Genomic DNA, 16,047 nt, shown 5'->3' with positions numbered 1-16,047 from the left:
TTGTCTCAGATTTGGAGGTGCTGATTCTCATCCCAGCCGCTTTATATTCGGCTGCGAAAGGCTCGAGAGAGAGTTGGGGAGCTCCATTTGAAGGCCCCAACAGTACCACATCATCTGCAAAAAGCAGAGATGCTATACTGAGGCCACCAAAACGGAAACGATCTATCTAGAAGTCAACTTGTCCGGGGACGTCGGTTGTCTTTTAAGTGACACAACTATTCAGACCTACACCTACACCATCACTGAGTGGGAATCAATTGCCTGAATACAAATCAGGCAGGTTTAGCACTACACTATCAGCAAGTCATCATTCTCATTTATATTGCCGCTAAATACCACCACAAACAAAACAATCAAAACATCTTAGTCACAAACAGAGTGATGTGAAGCGAGTTGTCCCCTACTTTTATGGACCCTAGAGCTTGTAATGGAGTTACAAAGACTAACAAGGTGGCTTAGGATGGTGACACACGCTTCATTATCAATCCAACTCCAGTACGTGGCAGAACACAACCCACTCCAATGTAATTGGCTGCTGAATCGCTGGAACGGTGTGACACACATCGGATCCGGCCTTGGGATACATTTTGGAATTCACTCTGACTCCTTAATATGACTCTGAGGGTGTATTCATAAAAATACCTTCCGAGCACACTCTGCATCACTTCAACTATTCAGAAATCCAAGCATTGTTCAAATGTGCTGATTTGTTATTCAGAGTGCCACAAAATAGGAGAGGCAGAGGGCTTTCTGGCCACTCCAAATGGGGACATGGAGTGTCCAAAGTTTCAGGCAACACATATTGTTCAAGTGCAAGCTGCTGATTGCTTCATAGCATCGGGTGTGTTCAGAAATTAATGGAGGGTGGGTGGTAAGCATTCTCTGTCCCACACACATCCACTTTCAGAGTAGTATTTGGGTGTCAGAGAAAATTCAGAGGGGCAAAGTGTGTGTCATTGTTGCCAAGAATGGCAAAATCTTGGCTCTGCGCTCATTTTGATCTGCTTTGCAACATGGGAAAATAAAAACTTTGTGTGCCAACAAATCAAAAATACAAAAAGTTGAAACGAGCTCTTGGAAGGTTTTCAAAAAACATTTTACCCCCAATAAACACCCCTTCATATTATTCTCCATGCATGTATATAAATAATGATTTAAATTTAGTTTTACTCAAGATAAATGTGTTTTATTGTTTTTAACCTGGCTGCCTGTAAAGATGGAATTATCATTAAAAGAGGACTACTTGATATGAAGAATTCAACCTTATATGTCTTTGAGCTCCCAGGGCTTGACTGAAAAAAAGGAACTTACTCAGTGACCTTGCTGAAGGTTGATCAGCAATTCCCAGAGTTCAATGCAAATGGGATCACGTGGTAAAAGGGGCTTATGTTGTTTTTGTGGGGGATGGGATGTTTTACTGGATTTCAGTCGCAACAGGAATTGTGAACCATCTGGAGGCACAAAGACCCATAAGACACCCAGTTACCTCATCTGCCATTCAGAGCGCATAGCGGTCTGTTCTGTTGAATATTATTAACACCGGCACACCCTAACCAAAACTCAATTTTGAATAAAATTTCCTCTAAACCAATTAAATTGAGAGACACACAAACAAAAGCGATTAGAGGTAAAGAGACATACCATCATGATATTCCTTGGATTTAATTCTTGATGTTTTGCTGGGAGGATGTACTTTAAAACAAATATTTTTCGCTGATTCATACATTTTTAGCCAAGATGCCGCCCAAGTAGGCAGCCGTCGACAATTGCTCTTATGAGCCTTTTTTAACGTTGTGTTGTTGTTGCTTTTTGTTTTGTTTTGTCACTGGGTTGTTGTTGCGTCAAGTGGACCGGATGGGAATTGTTTTTCAGCATTTTCTGGCCATGTCATTCTTCAAGGAGGAGACTGTGTTCTGGATGTATTTAATGTCAAGGCTTATCAGTTGGTGGTTGTGCCATCAGAGGAGAAAAAAAACAGCAAAAACTCACAGCACTCTCTGGTCTGGGCGAATAAATATGTCATACAATACATGGCAAGTGTGCTGCCTACAATATGAAATTACAATTAGAAAAGAATCGAGAAGCTCATTCAACATTGCTAGGAGAACTGTAACGTAGCAACATTCACAAAAAAACATTCAGATGGACTTCATGCAGTGTGGAATCTGGCCCACACCAACATACACACACACACACACACACACGCACATGCGCACACACACACACACACACACACACACACACACGCGCGCGCGCACACGCAAGCAGACACACATCCACGCATGCACACACGCACAGACAGACACGCACGCACGCACGGACACACACGCACGCACACACGCACGCACACACGCGCACACACACACACGCACGAGAGGCTCCCAAACATTAAACTCAAATATCAAATAGGTGGCTTGGGAATGAGCATGGATGGTATTGGATGGATGGATAGATCGTCTGCCACATTATTTTATGTGCCCTGCAAAAACAAATCAAGAATTTCAAGTTTCACGATACTTGCTAAAGTCTGACAAAATTGATGTAATTAACGATTTAAAAAAAAAGAAATGGATCAATTTGGTTTTTGTTAAACACAGTCACACACACAATTCACACACACACGCACACGCACACACACACACACATCTACACTTGCACACATGCACACGCGTCCGCGCGCGCGCGCACACACACACACACACACACACACACACACACACACACACACACACACACACACACACACACACACACACACACGAGAGGCTCCCAAACATTAAACTCGAATATCAAATAGGTGGCTAAAAAAAGCATTCTGCGTGTCGCAAATGGCTTCCCAGATCAACTGATATACAATGTTTAAAGTTGTGATGCAATTCAGAAGTAGAGAAGAGCGGTAGTCCGGCAATGCTACCAAGGTTGGTCATTCACAACAGCAGCTCCCAAAGCTAAAGTTGGAACAATCATAACAAGGAAACAAAATTCAATGTTCCAATTCAAAGTCGTTCTGCATTGCAGCGGGTGACTGAACCGACAAAGGCTGACTGGCCATTGTAATGATAAATTAATCCACGTTTGAAATTGTGTCATCTTTTGTTATGGAGAGCAAGATGAATGATGATGAGTGCAAAGAGGAAGACAACAGGAGAGAGGTATAAAAGCAGAGTCTGGCAGAAAAGTGGACCAAGCTCAGATGTGAAATTTTCAGTTGGTTTCTGAAGCCAATCAAAGTTGACATTAATTTCTCGCACTGTCTTTGACAAATTTACGAACGTTAAATTTATGAAAATTAAACCTTGGATTAAGCACTACTTTTCGCGATACACACCCCCCACCAGGGTTAGCGGAGTAATATACGGCTGAAGAACATCAAAGCACACGACCGAACAGCGCCCCAGCCGGCCTACCTTTCCACACCCCCTTTCTATGAGTGCACACGTCGATCGTCTTCAACGATACTATTGCTGTTATGAAACCGAAATCGACCCCACCACAGGTTTGTGTTCAGCCGAAGAAGACACCAAACAAAATTACAGTCGAGGAGAACAAGGAGATCATTGAGAAACACGAACGAGGTGTGCGTTTGTGGCGTCACAGGTGCGCACCGCGGCTTTCATGTGAATCTCAGCCTGACACATTTCCCACGCTGTCTGTCACTGCCCTGAGAGTAACTTTCTCCTACCATCCGACAAATAAAGAGCCCGGTACCAATGTGCTAAGACCACCATTGTTACAATCCTTCGCAACAAAGCTTTACACAAAGGCGTTATTTACGCGATGCTTTCACGTGACTAATGACACCGAACTTGTCACGTGCAAGTTGACAGCTGGGGCGGGGCCGCCGCTCCCGACCTCCGCCAGCTTCTGTCAATCCCCTCATCACCGATACTGGGACATTTCAACGTGTCGCTGTCACCTCACCAGTGACATGATTACGACGCCTCGCGCCTCGCCAGTGTCTTGGACTTGCCAGGACAAGAGTTTACTTGGCCCGAGGTGATTGTTATCAGCGATCACGTAAGTTTGTTGCTTTCCGGGATCGCGATTTTTTTTTCACCCCCGCGTGCCATTTTATTTTGCCTAGCTTGATAGGCTGGACGGGTCGCCCCCCCGCCCGCCTTCTTTTGTCGCGTCAATCCGGGTCCGTGGAATCATCGGACTCGCGCCTTTTGTTGTAATAAAACCTCTGCCAGCACCTACGTCTCTGCCGCATGCTTAGGGATACAACCCCTTTTATTAACGTTCCGACGAGTCAGCGATCCCTGTCACGCTCGGAACATGACAGTTTCATTGTGTTCAGCTGATAGAAAAGGCTTGGCATGATGTTACCCTTCGATCCTTGAAAGCAGCATGGAAGAATTTGTGATGTGCAGGCTTTTATTGACCAGTTCCATCCAGAAAAGACTGTGGCTATGAGAATCATCAACATGATGAATGATAATGTGATGCCTCAGTTTCGTAAGACCTTACAAGTCAGAAAGCAACAGGTGTCAATTAAGAGCCATCAATAAACATCACAAATGTAAATAAAGTGACTTTATTATACAGTGCAGTGTATTTCTTTCATTGCAATACAATATCACATTTATTATACATAGAATAAGATATGTTGTGTGCAGTTTTAAGGTTTATTTAGTTGACAATTATATTTTATGAAGACCTGGGAACTGATTATTCTCATTTTAATGGTTACCTATGGGAAATTAATATTTGGGATACACACTTTTTGCCTTACACACTCTGTCTGGGAACCAATTAAGTTCGTAAGCCAAGTCCCCACTGTACATACAACTGAAAGCAAATGGCGATTACTGCATCTGACCAAGTCTGTTGAAAAACAATAAAATAGTTTATAATGCCACTTTTTTAATCTGTCCCAATAATGTAATAATTGAAGATGAAAATAGCGGTTCTCTCCGCAATTTTAGCTCAATAAAATATAAATAAACTGGGTCAATTCATTGAGATTTTAATGAATTAATATCGCCTCCCCCCACGCCTCGCTTGACACACAAATTTTTTTCTTGTTTTATGTGATATGTGAACAAATATTACTCTCACTTCCTGATGACCTGTCAGTGTACTATAAATGTATGAAGATACCGAGGCTTGAGACCCTTCCCAATACTGTCTGTTTGGATAAGAACACAGATTAAATTAAACTGTGTAAAACAAAACAGAAAGGATTGAGAGCAATAACTTCAGGTGTGCTCAGCCAGTCTAAATATACACACCATTGACAATGGGGTGATAGAGCTGCTTTCTTTCCAAAAAATAAAAATAAACTTCAAGGTAAGATTGAGGGGCTGCTTTTCTCGAACAATAAAACCGGATCAGTTCAGGATTTACTATTATTTGTCGGAGTTCACTGGTCAGATGCGTGACTGCCCTGTGTAGCCGACTGTGCGTGACCACAAGCATGTTGTGAGCGCCCAGAAGGTATTGTACATTACCAGAGGGTGACTTGAGATTTCAAAATGTTTTTTTTTAAGTTTTTGACCACCAGCGGCTGCATGTGGTTACCCAAGAAACTTTGCTTTGTTTTGTAAAAATACCATATTTTCAGGACTATAAGGCCTCTTAATTTTCTTCAAAAGATGAACCTGCGCCTTATATGTGAAGTATTATTGGGCCACAACAGGTCTCGCAACTACTCAAAAGTAGCCACCAAAACAATTTCCCCGGTCCATGCTGGAATATATAAAATGCAATCCCAGCATCTACTGTAGTGCCTTATAATGCTGTGTGTCTTATACAGGTACATGTATATGAAAATCTTTTTTTTAAACATGTCATTCATTGAAGGTATGCCTTAAAATCCCTTGCGGCTTATATATGGGGAAAAAGTTTCAAAATACACCATTCTGTGGCGGTGCGCCTTATAGTTCGGAAAATACAGTACTTTAACCAAGGAGAGCTCCAATTTAAATGACAAACACAGCACTGGTTGAGTCAACTGCGAATGGAATTTTCCCATCCTTTCTTTCAGGTCACTGCTCTTTTTTTAAAGGGCACTTACACACAATGGGAGACAAAGGAGTGGCTGTAATTTTATGCCTTCTGATGGAGCATCAAAACTAGAAAGCTTCACAATACCGTATGGATTCATGAAATGAAATCATCCATTTTTGATACTGCTTTTCTCATTAAGGTCATCGGTGAGAAGGACCCAACAATCCGGAATACTGATCAATCGAATACACTGCATCCTTTCATAAAATTACATTGAATTAAATAGCAAATTAGAAAAAAAAAACTATTAAATTAAGTAGATAATCTATCTTGTCATGAACAGGCAATGCATTGATAGACCAAGATTCTGTATTGGTTTCTGTTAGTTGAAGCTTCTTGTTTGGGTGTCTGCATTTAAGAGCATTTATTTTTCCCTGCCCTGTCTTTGTTCATCTCAAGCATCTGACCTACAGTATCTTGCCCTACTGTGTCCATCTTGTCATTTTCTACCACCTCGTGTGCCAATTGCTCATGGCCACTATCATTATTACAATAATTTGCGGGGTGTCGTTCAGCCTTTTGTCAGTCATCTCCTTATGTGTCTACTTCAATCAGTTCCTTTGCCAAGTCTCATTATCCGTGTTAGGTGTATTTGGGTTTCATGGTTGTAGAAAAAAAACCTTACCAGAAAATTGCCTTTTACCGTAAGTGTAGTTAGTCCTCAACTTTTACTATCTAACACGACACATTTTTCCCAAAATGTTATCTATTGTCAACGGTTTAGCCACAAGGAGGCGCAAGCCAGTGTCTTATTGTGCCGGTCCCAAGCCCGGATAAATAGAGAGGGTTGTGTCAGGAAGGGCATCCGACGTAAAAAAAAAATGCCAAAACAAATATGCGAATCAAACCTCTGAATACCATACCGGATCAGTCGGGGCCCGGGTTAACAACGGCCGCCATTGGTACTGTTGACCGTCAGAATGTCGGTGGAAAATGGACTACTGTTGGTCGAAGAAGGAGAGGATTGAGGTGTGCCCGGAGGAAAAGAGAGAAATGGAACGCCTAGAGTATAGAACTAAGAGTAGGAACTTTGAATGTAGGCACAATGTCAGGTAAAGGTCCAGAGCTGATTGACATGATGCAGAGAAGGAAGGTAGACATACTGTGCGTCCAGGAGACCAGGTGGAAAGGGAGCAAGGCTAGAAGCTTAGTGTCAGGGTTTAAGTTGTTCTATCAACTTAGGACAGGGGTCGGGAACCTATGGCTCGCGAGCCATATATGGCTCTTGATGATTGCATATGGCTCGCCGATAAAACTAAATACATATTGTCATTTTTTTCGCCGTTCATTTCCCGTTGGGGCTGCAGTTGGCGGAAAGCGCAATTTTGATCGGAAGACACTGACCTAGAATGGCCGAAAGCGCCATTTTGATTGGATGATAGAGGCCGTCATGTTGAAACAGGTAAACACCACTTTAAATGAGCCCAACTAGTGCACTTCAGCGTGAATGCACCGGAGCATTAGAGGAGAGAAAATGTTCTGATTCTAATTTGCAATGAAACAATACCATCGATGAAACAGTCGAATGTCAGTGACATTTTAACAAGTCCCATGTTACCGTTAGCATCAACATACGTCTGCGAGAAGTAGATTGCAGATAGCAAGTGTGGACGCTTATGAGCCATGTGCAGGCTAGCTAGCAGTAACTTCGCCTCTGGACCGGCAAATTGAACTTCATTCCGATCGTTTGCCTGGATTTTTACCAATCACAAGGAACGGAAAACCATTCATGTTAACGGTGAGTACTATCACAAAGTTGAAAAACTTTGACACTGAAAAACATTTCTAAATATTTTACTTATATGGCTCTCTTAGTCAAAAAGGTTCCCGACCCCTGACTTAGGAGATGCAGCGCACTGTTAAAGTAAAGGTGGCAAAGGCCAAACAAGAGGCCTATGATGACTTGTATGCTCGGCTAGACAGCAAGGAAGGTGAGACTGATCTTTACAGGCTGGTGAGACAAAGAGACAAAGATGGTAAGGACCTGCAGCGGGTTCGGGTGATTAAGGATAGAGATGGCAGTGTATTAACAGGGGCCAGTAGTGTGATGGCAAGATGGAAAGAGTACTTTGAAGAATTGATGAATGAGGAAAATGAGAAAGAAGGGAAGGGAAAGGAAAGGAAAGGAAAGAGTAGAAGATGTGACTGTTGTGGACCAAGGCGTAGCAAACATTAGCAAGGATGAAGTGAGTAGGGCGCTGAAGAGGATGAAGGCATTCGGGCCTGATGATTTACCAATTGAGCTATGGAAGTGGCTTGGAGAGGTGGTGGTTGTGTTCCTGACTGGGTTATTCAACAAGGTCTTAGATGGTGAACAGATGCCTGAAGAATGGAGACGAAGTGTACCCATGCCCAGTTTTAAGAACAAGGGAGATGTGCAGAGCTGTAGCAACTACAGAGGAATAAAGTTAATGAGCCAAACAATGAAACTATGGGAAAGAGTAGTTGAAGCTAGACTAAGAGCAGAAGTGAACATTTGTAAGCAGCGGTATGGCTTCATGTCAAAAAAGAGTACGACAGATGCAGTGTTTGCTTTAAGAATGCTGATAGCGAAGTAGAGAGAAGGCCAGAAAGAATTGCATTGTGTCTTTGTAGATCTGGAGAAAGCGTATGACAGGGTGCCCAGAGAACAGCTGTGGTATTGCATGAGGATGTCTGGATTGACAGAAAAGTATGTCAGAGCGGTGCAAGACATGTATCATGACTGTAAGACAGTTATGAGGTGTGCTGTTGGTGTGACGGAAGAATTCAAGGTGGGGGTGGGACTCCACCAGGGGTCAGCTCTGAGCCCCTTCTTATTTGCTATGGTGATAGACAGGCTGACAGACGATGTTAGACAAGAATCTCCTTGGACCATGATGTTTGCAGATGACATTGTGATCTGTCGCGAGAGTAGGGAACAGGTGGGGGAGAAACTATAGATGTGGAGGTATGCCACCACCTCCGTCCAACATAACATTAGAAGAGAGAAAGGCGTTGACTATTCAACAAAAAGATCAAAATATTACTATTTTGCCAGCAGACAAGGGTAGTGTCATGATCTGGTTGGCGACCAACGGGGGGCGCTGTCGGCCCCGCCTGTACCTACACAGGTGCTGGTCATCCCGATCAGATTGGCGACCAACGGGTAGCGACGTCAGCCCTGCCTGCAGCCTCGCAGGTGCTGGTCGTTTAATCACTGACACTTAAAAGGACATCCGGCACGATCGGTTCATTGTTTGCTGCTTGTTTGCTGCATGCATTGTGTATGTGTTTGTTTAACCTTGGCGGACTTTTACTTTTGGTCTTCTTTTGCTACTTTGTATTTTTTCTGTTCAGATGATTTTGATGTTTTACATTTTGTTCCTGCTGACCTTTAATTTAATACACTTTGTCAAACAACCTCCTTCTCCCTCCTGCCTGCTTTTTGGGATCCGCACCCGCCATCACCACCTCGCAAAACGTGACAGAATGAACCGACCAACCATCGGATCCCGCAGGTACATCGGACCCGTCTCATTTCCACCCAGTGCCTGGCAATGCTACGTCCACGTTAGCCCGAGTCTAGTCGAGTTTGAATTGCGACACTCGACGAGCCGTAACTTCCACGTAAACGTCTGGCCGAGACCTCCTTCCAGGTGGCCGTCCAGGGTGACACTGGGTGACTGGCAGTGCACGCCCACGTCCAGCCACGCTGTCGTCGTGCATGACGAATTGAGTCTCATCCACGACGAGCCGTGCAACGTCCGCGTCAATGTCAGTCCGAGACCCCACTCACCGCTGGATCCCGCAGCGGCTCTGGACTGGTCTCGTTCCCCGAGTGCCGGGCAGTTCACGCCCACGTCGGCGTCCAGCCGAGACCTGGTCCCATACGGCCGTACGGGGTGCCATTCTGCGCCTGGCAGTTCGACGTCCACGTTGAGCCATGCGCCGTCGCGTGAACGTGCGAGAGGGATCGCACTCACGCCCACGACGATCCGTGCCGCGTCTTCGTCCACCCCAGGCCGAGTCCCGTTTCCATCAGGCCGCCGCCCGTCGTATGCTGGAGAGGCAGCGGTGCCGTCTCCACCATTGTTCCCTGGCGAGTGGACCTTTTGGAAGACTGTTGGGACTTCTGGAAGCAGCCCCTTGAAGGGGGGGTACTGTCATGATCTGGTTGGCGACCAACGGGTAGCGACGTCAGCCCTGCCTGCAGCCTCGCAGGTGCTGGTCGTTTAATCACTGACACTTAAAAGGACATCCGGCACGATCGGTTCATTGTTTGCTGCTTGTTTGCTGCATGCATTGTGTGTGTTTGTTTAACCTTGGCGGACTTTTACTTTTGGTCTTCTTTTGCTACTTTGTATTTTTTCTGTTCAGATGATTTTGATGTTTTACATTTTGTTCCTGCTGACCTTTAATTTAATACACTTTGTCAAACAACCTCCTTCTCCCTCCTGCCTGCTTTTTGGGATCCGCACCCGCCATCACCACCTCGCAAAACGTGACAGGTAGGTGTACAGTGCTTCTCAACACATTGGATTATGAAGACAAAATAAATAGGTTAATCAGTGCTTCTAACACTTATGAGCAACTAAAAAGGGACCCTTCCAATAGATACAAGAAAGAAATGATGACTGTCTCCAAAAGTTAGAGAAAGGAAAACATATAGACAAACAGATGTATTTTAGATTATATATCCGGGAGAGGCCACGCATGTATCTATGGCCTGCCAAAAATACATAAATGGTTCCCCCTCAGACCCATTGTTTGTAGCATTCACTCCTCTACATACAATGTAGCCAAATATTTAAAAACTATCTTAGCTCCGTTGGTTGGTAACACAGAATATCACGTAGAGAACACCACAGGGTTTGTAGAGAGTATCAAAGGCCTCATATTGCAACCTGAGGAAGGAAACATTGGCATCTTACGATGTGACTTCTCTCCCAACCCCAGCAGCAGTCTCAGTGGTGAGGACGAGACTGCTGGCGGACGTTTCTCTGCATGAAATAACCAAACTTAAACCGGACCACATCTACCAATTATTGGAAATCTGCCTTAATACTACGTATTTTCAATGTAGGTAGAAATTTTACAAACAAGTTCATGGTTGTCCTATGGGCTCACCAGTTTTACCCATAGTGCCTAATCTGTAACTGGAAGAGATGGAGAAACAGGCCGTCACATCCTTTGTCATAATTAAAAAACAAGAAATTCAATCCTTCACAGATCACCTCAACTCGGTAGACATCAACATTAAATTTACTCGTGAGGACATTAAAGAGAACCAACTAGCCTTTTTGGATTGTAAAGTAATTATAAAAGAGGACAGAGCGCTAAAAACAGAAGTCTTTAGGAAGGCTACGCACACTGAACAATACTTACTTTTAGATTCTAACCACTCTATACAACACAAACTAGGAGTTATCAGAACCTTCCAGCATAGGGCTAAACTAATACCAAAAAGCGTTGAAGGTAGAGAAAATGAGTCAAAACATATCAGGAGAGCACTCACAAACTGTGGGTACTCAGTGGTCATTTAACAAATGTCAGAAAGAAAGAATAGGGAATGAAACCAACAATTCTGAAGATACAAAAAGGAGAGGAGTAGCAGTACCTTACATTGCAGGAGTTTCTGAAAAACTACAAAGAGTCCTTTGGCAACACAAAATTCCTACTTATTTCAAACCGATAAACACTTTAAGGCAAAAATTAGTGCATCCAAAAGATAGGCTGCCAAGTGAAAAACAATGTAATTTATTCAATACATTGTAAGAATGAATATTGTAAAGAGCAGTACCTTGGGGAGACTAAACAAATTCTCAAAAAAAAGACTTTATTAACATCGCAGGGATAATAGTGGGCCTCAATCGACAGTACATATGCACCTAAAAGCTAGCAACCACTCATTTGACGACAATGAGGTTAAAATCTTAGCAAAAGAACAAAAATGGTTTGAAAGGGGAGTAAAAGAAGTGATTTTCATAAAACATCTAAATCCTTCATTAAACCGATATGGTGGGGTGAGGTTCAATTTGGATCGTTTATACAATAGCCTGCTTAGGCAATATAGGATTGTAATACGAGGTGATATCGGTGGAAGTGGGGCAATCAGGCCAGTCGTTAGTCAGAACAATAGTAACAATCAGTGGAGCTGCCGGGAGTAGTCCACTGCTCCTCCCAACCCGAGCGCAGGGATCTATCATAGCAGAGTCCGGCACCGCCATGTCTGGACAGTAGGGATATACATATACGGCCTAAACTACCTGTAAGGCTTTAGTTTGCTGACGAAGTTTCTTGGATAAGAAGCGAAATGTCCGACACCCTCAAAGATGTACAGATGACGGCTGAAGAAACCTTTTCATTGATGGACCACTCCTGTACTACTGAGAGCTTACACAGACGTACTCATCATTAATATGAATATTTTTCAGTTCCTCGTGATTGGTAAAAATCCAGCCAAAATATCGGAATGAAAGTCAATTTGTCGGGTCCATAAGCAAAGTTACTGCTAGCTCGCCCTCACACGACTGATTAGCTTCCACCCTTGCTTTCTCCTTACTGTCGCAGAAGTATTGATGCTAACATTAGCATGGGGCTTGTCAAAGTGCCACTGACATTCGACTGTTTCATTGATGGTATTGTTTCATTGCAAATTAGAATCAGAACAATTTCTCTCCACAAAGTCGAATACTTTGGTCCATACAACCTGAAGTGTCCGATACTCTTCATTTTTTTAACTCGTCGGGCTTATTTAAAATGGACGTTTACCTGTTTACAACAAGAACGGCCAGTATCATCCAATCAAAATTGCGTATTCCGCCAACCCAGGGCTGTATCATCCAAGCAAAATTGCGCTTTCCTCCAACTGCAGCCCAAAAAGAAAAATGAACAGCGAAAAAGCGAGAATGTGTATTTAGTTTTATCGGTGAACCAGATGCATTCATCAAACAAGCCATAGATTTCCGACACCTACTCTTATATGTGTTGTCCCTCTGATATACTCATTCCTGGTCCTGTCCAACCTGGTCACTCCCAAAGGAAACCTCAATATGTTCCTCTTTGTTACCTCCAGCTCTGCTTCCTTTTCTTCAGTGACACTGTCTCCAGTCCAAACATCATGGCTGGTCTCACCACCATTTTATACACCTTTCCTTTCATCCCAGCTGAAACCCTTCTATCACACATCACACCTGACATTTTTCTCCAGCCGCTCCAGCCTGCCTGGACACCCTTCTTCACCTCTTTTCCACACTCTCCATTGCTCTGGACTGTTGACCCCAAGTACTTAAAATCCTCCACCTTCTTTATCTCTTCTCCCTGTAGCATCACTCTTGGACTTGGATCCCTCTCATTCACACATACATATTCCATCTTGCTGCGACTGATCTTCATTCCCCTCCTTTCCAAGACAAACCTCCACCTCTCTAGTTTCTCCCCCACCTGTTCCCTGCTGTCACTACAGATCACAATGTCATTTGCAAACATCATCTTCCAAGGAGATTCTTGTTTAACATAGTATGGCAGCCTGTCCATAACCATAGCCAATGAGAAGGGGCTTAGAGCTGACCGCTGGTGAAGTCTCACCTCCACCTTGAATTCCTGTCACACCGACAGCACACCTCACAACTGTCTTACAGTCATGATACATGTATTGCACCGCTCTGACATACTTTTATGCCACTCCAGACTTCCTCATGGCTGTTACCATACCATAGCTCTTCTCTGGGCACCCTGTCATATGCTTTCTCTAGATCTACAAAGACACAGTGCAATTCCTTCTGACCTTCTCTGTACTTCTCTATCAGCATTATTAAAGCAAACACTGCATCTGTTGTGCTCTTTTTTTGGCATGAAGCCATACTGCTACTCTTTCCCATAGTTTCATCAACGTTATTCCTCTGTAGTTACTACAACTCTGCACATCTCCCTTGTTCTTAATAATGGGCACCAGTACACTTCGTTTCCATTCTTATGGCATCTGCCAACCATCTAAGATCTTGTTGAACAACCCAGTCAGAAACACCACTGCCACCTCTCCTTGTCACTTCCATACCTCCATTAGTAAACCATCAGGCCCGAGTGCCTTTCCACCCTTCATCCTCTTCAGCGCCCTATTCACTTCATCATTGCTAATCTTAGCTATGCCTTGGTCCACAACAATCACATCTTCTACTCTTTGTTCCTTCTCAATTTTCTCATTCATTAATTCTTCAAAGTACCCTTTCCATCTTGCCATCACACTACTGGCACCTGTTAATACATTACCACCTCTATCCTTAATTACTCTAACCTACTGCAGGTCCTTCCCACCTTTGTCTCTCTGTCTAGCCAACCTGTAAAGATCGGTCTCTCCTTCCTTGCTGTTCAGCCTCGCATACAAGTCATCGTAGGCCTCTTGGCTTTTGCCACCTTTACTTTCACTGTGCGCTGTATGTATCTCCCTGTACTCCTCTCTACTCTCTTCCATCCTCTCAGTGTCCCACTTCTTCTTTGCTAACCTCTTTCTCTGTATCCACTCCTGCACCTCCCCATTCCACCACCAAGTCTCCTTATTTACTGTTCTTCCTGTTGATACACCAAATACTTTCCGACCTGTCTCTCTGATTACGTTCGCTGTAATTTGCCAGTCGTCTGGAAGGACCTCTTGCCCACCGAGTGCTTGTCTTAACTCCTTCCTAAAAGTCATGCAGCACTCTTCCTTTTTGAACCTCCACCATTTTTTCCTCTATTCTGCCTTTGGTTTCTTCGTCAACCTCACTACCAGCATCACCCTGCACACCACCAACATATGCTGTCTGGCTACACTGTCACCAATCTCTTGCTACCAATGTGAACTACATATCAATTCATCATGTTGAATGTTTTTTTCAAATTAAAGCGCTTTTGAGATTTGCTTGTCTTTGCTACCACGCTGCTTTTCCTGCATTTGGGTCCACCTGCCTCCCACTACAACACAGCATGTGACAGAAAGAATCAGACAAAACACAATGCACCCAGCGTAAATGGTAGCAAAGGCAGGGTACATGTGGTGAGGAAAAAATATACTGTATATGAATACCTTAGCTGTGTGATTGGCATGATACAAGAATGGAGTGATGCATAAAGAGGTGCTATTTCTTGAACCCCAATAAATAAAGGAATAACAAGCAATGAGGACTTCAGATGAAATGCTAAATATGATGAGCTCCCTGCAGCCTGCCTATCTCCCAGTTGAGTCAGCAAGCCTGGCATTCCACTCGTATTAAGTCAGCCATGCTATAGCCTCTGAGCCTTCAGTCTTCTTGCATACAGTCAGTTGCCATCCCCTCTGCCCTTAGTCAGTCAAATGCTTCAACTACTAGCGCTGCCCCTGAATGTCACCTTTCCGGGAATGCATATATCAACAGTCACAGTTCCCATTCACCACCTAGACCAGGGGTGGGCAAAATTTTGGGCTCCAGGGCCACATTGATTTTTAAAATTTGACTCACAGGCCGCGTCAGCACAAGATACGGTCCAGCAAATGTTGACATGGCACAAACATCAACACAACAAAGCCATTAACATATTAACATACTTTTTAGCAATACAATACAATACATATTGATTTATATAGCGCTTTAACAACAGCTGAAACTGCATCAAAGTGCTTAACATGGACCTGTGTCATATACAGGAAATAAAGCACTCACAAACTTAAGAAGCACGAGGGAGTGAAACCAAGATCAAGTCAGAATCGTGCTGAGTCGAATGCCAAAGTACAAGTGTGTTTTCAATGAGATCATTGAAAAAAAACATGGTTCAGTATATGTTTTGTATGCACATCCAAGCATGTTAACAACATGTATGATAACACAAGCAAGAAAGTGCTACATTGCCCAAAAACTGCAGCACACAATACAGGTATGTAAAAAAATATAAAATAAATAACCTACCGGTAGATATGTTTTCTTCCTTGATCTCTGTCCCTCTCTCTTTGTCTCCGATTGCTTCCCTGTGTCCTGCAAATTGAACTACCTGCACCACCTGGAGTTGAAAGGTCTGTCATTAACAAGTCCAAATTAAATGAATGCAATTATTCATATCAAAAGT

At 43.5% G+C, this 16,047-nt stretch overlaps 1 protein-coding gene and 1 pseudogene across 5 annotated transcripts in view; both read right to left on the bottom strand.

Annotated features, from left to right (window-relative positions):
• Positions 1–16,047, bottom strand: part of arvcfb (ARVCF delta catenin family member b) — a 263,119-nt gene that overhangs the window by 209,251 nt on the left and 37,821 nt on the right. The gene's annotated exons all lie outside the window — the stretch shown is intronic.
• Positions 12,812–14,755, bottom strand: LOC148899512 (uncharacterized; annotated as a pseudogene).

Source organism: Hippocampus bargibanti, linkage group LG04, assembly GCF_051943395.1.
Source record: "Hippocampus bargibanti isolate YZ-2025 linkage group LG04, ASM5194339v1, whole genome shotgun sequence".
Lineage (NCBI taxonomy): Eukaryota > Metazoa > Chordata > Actinopteri > Syngnathiformes > Syngnathidae > Hippocampus > Hippocampus bargibanti.
Note: the sequence above shows the minus strand (reverse complement) of the source record. Positions and strands in the feature narration are given on the sequence as shown.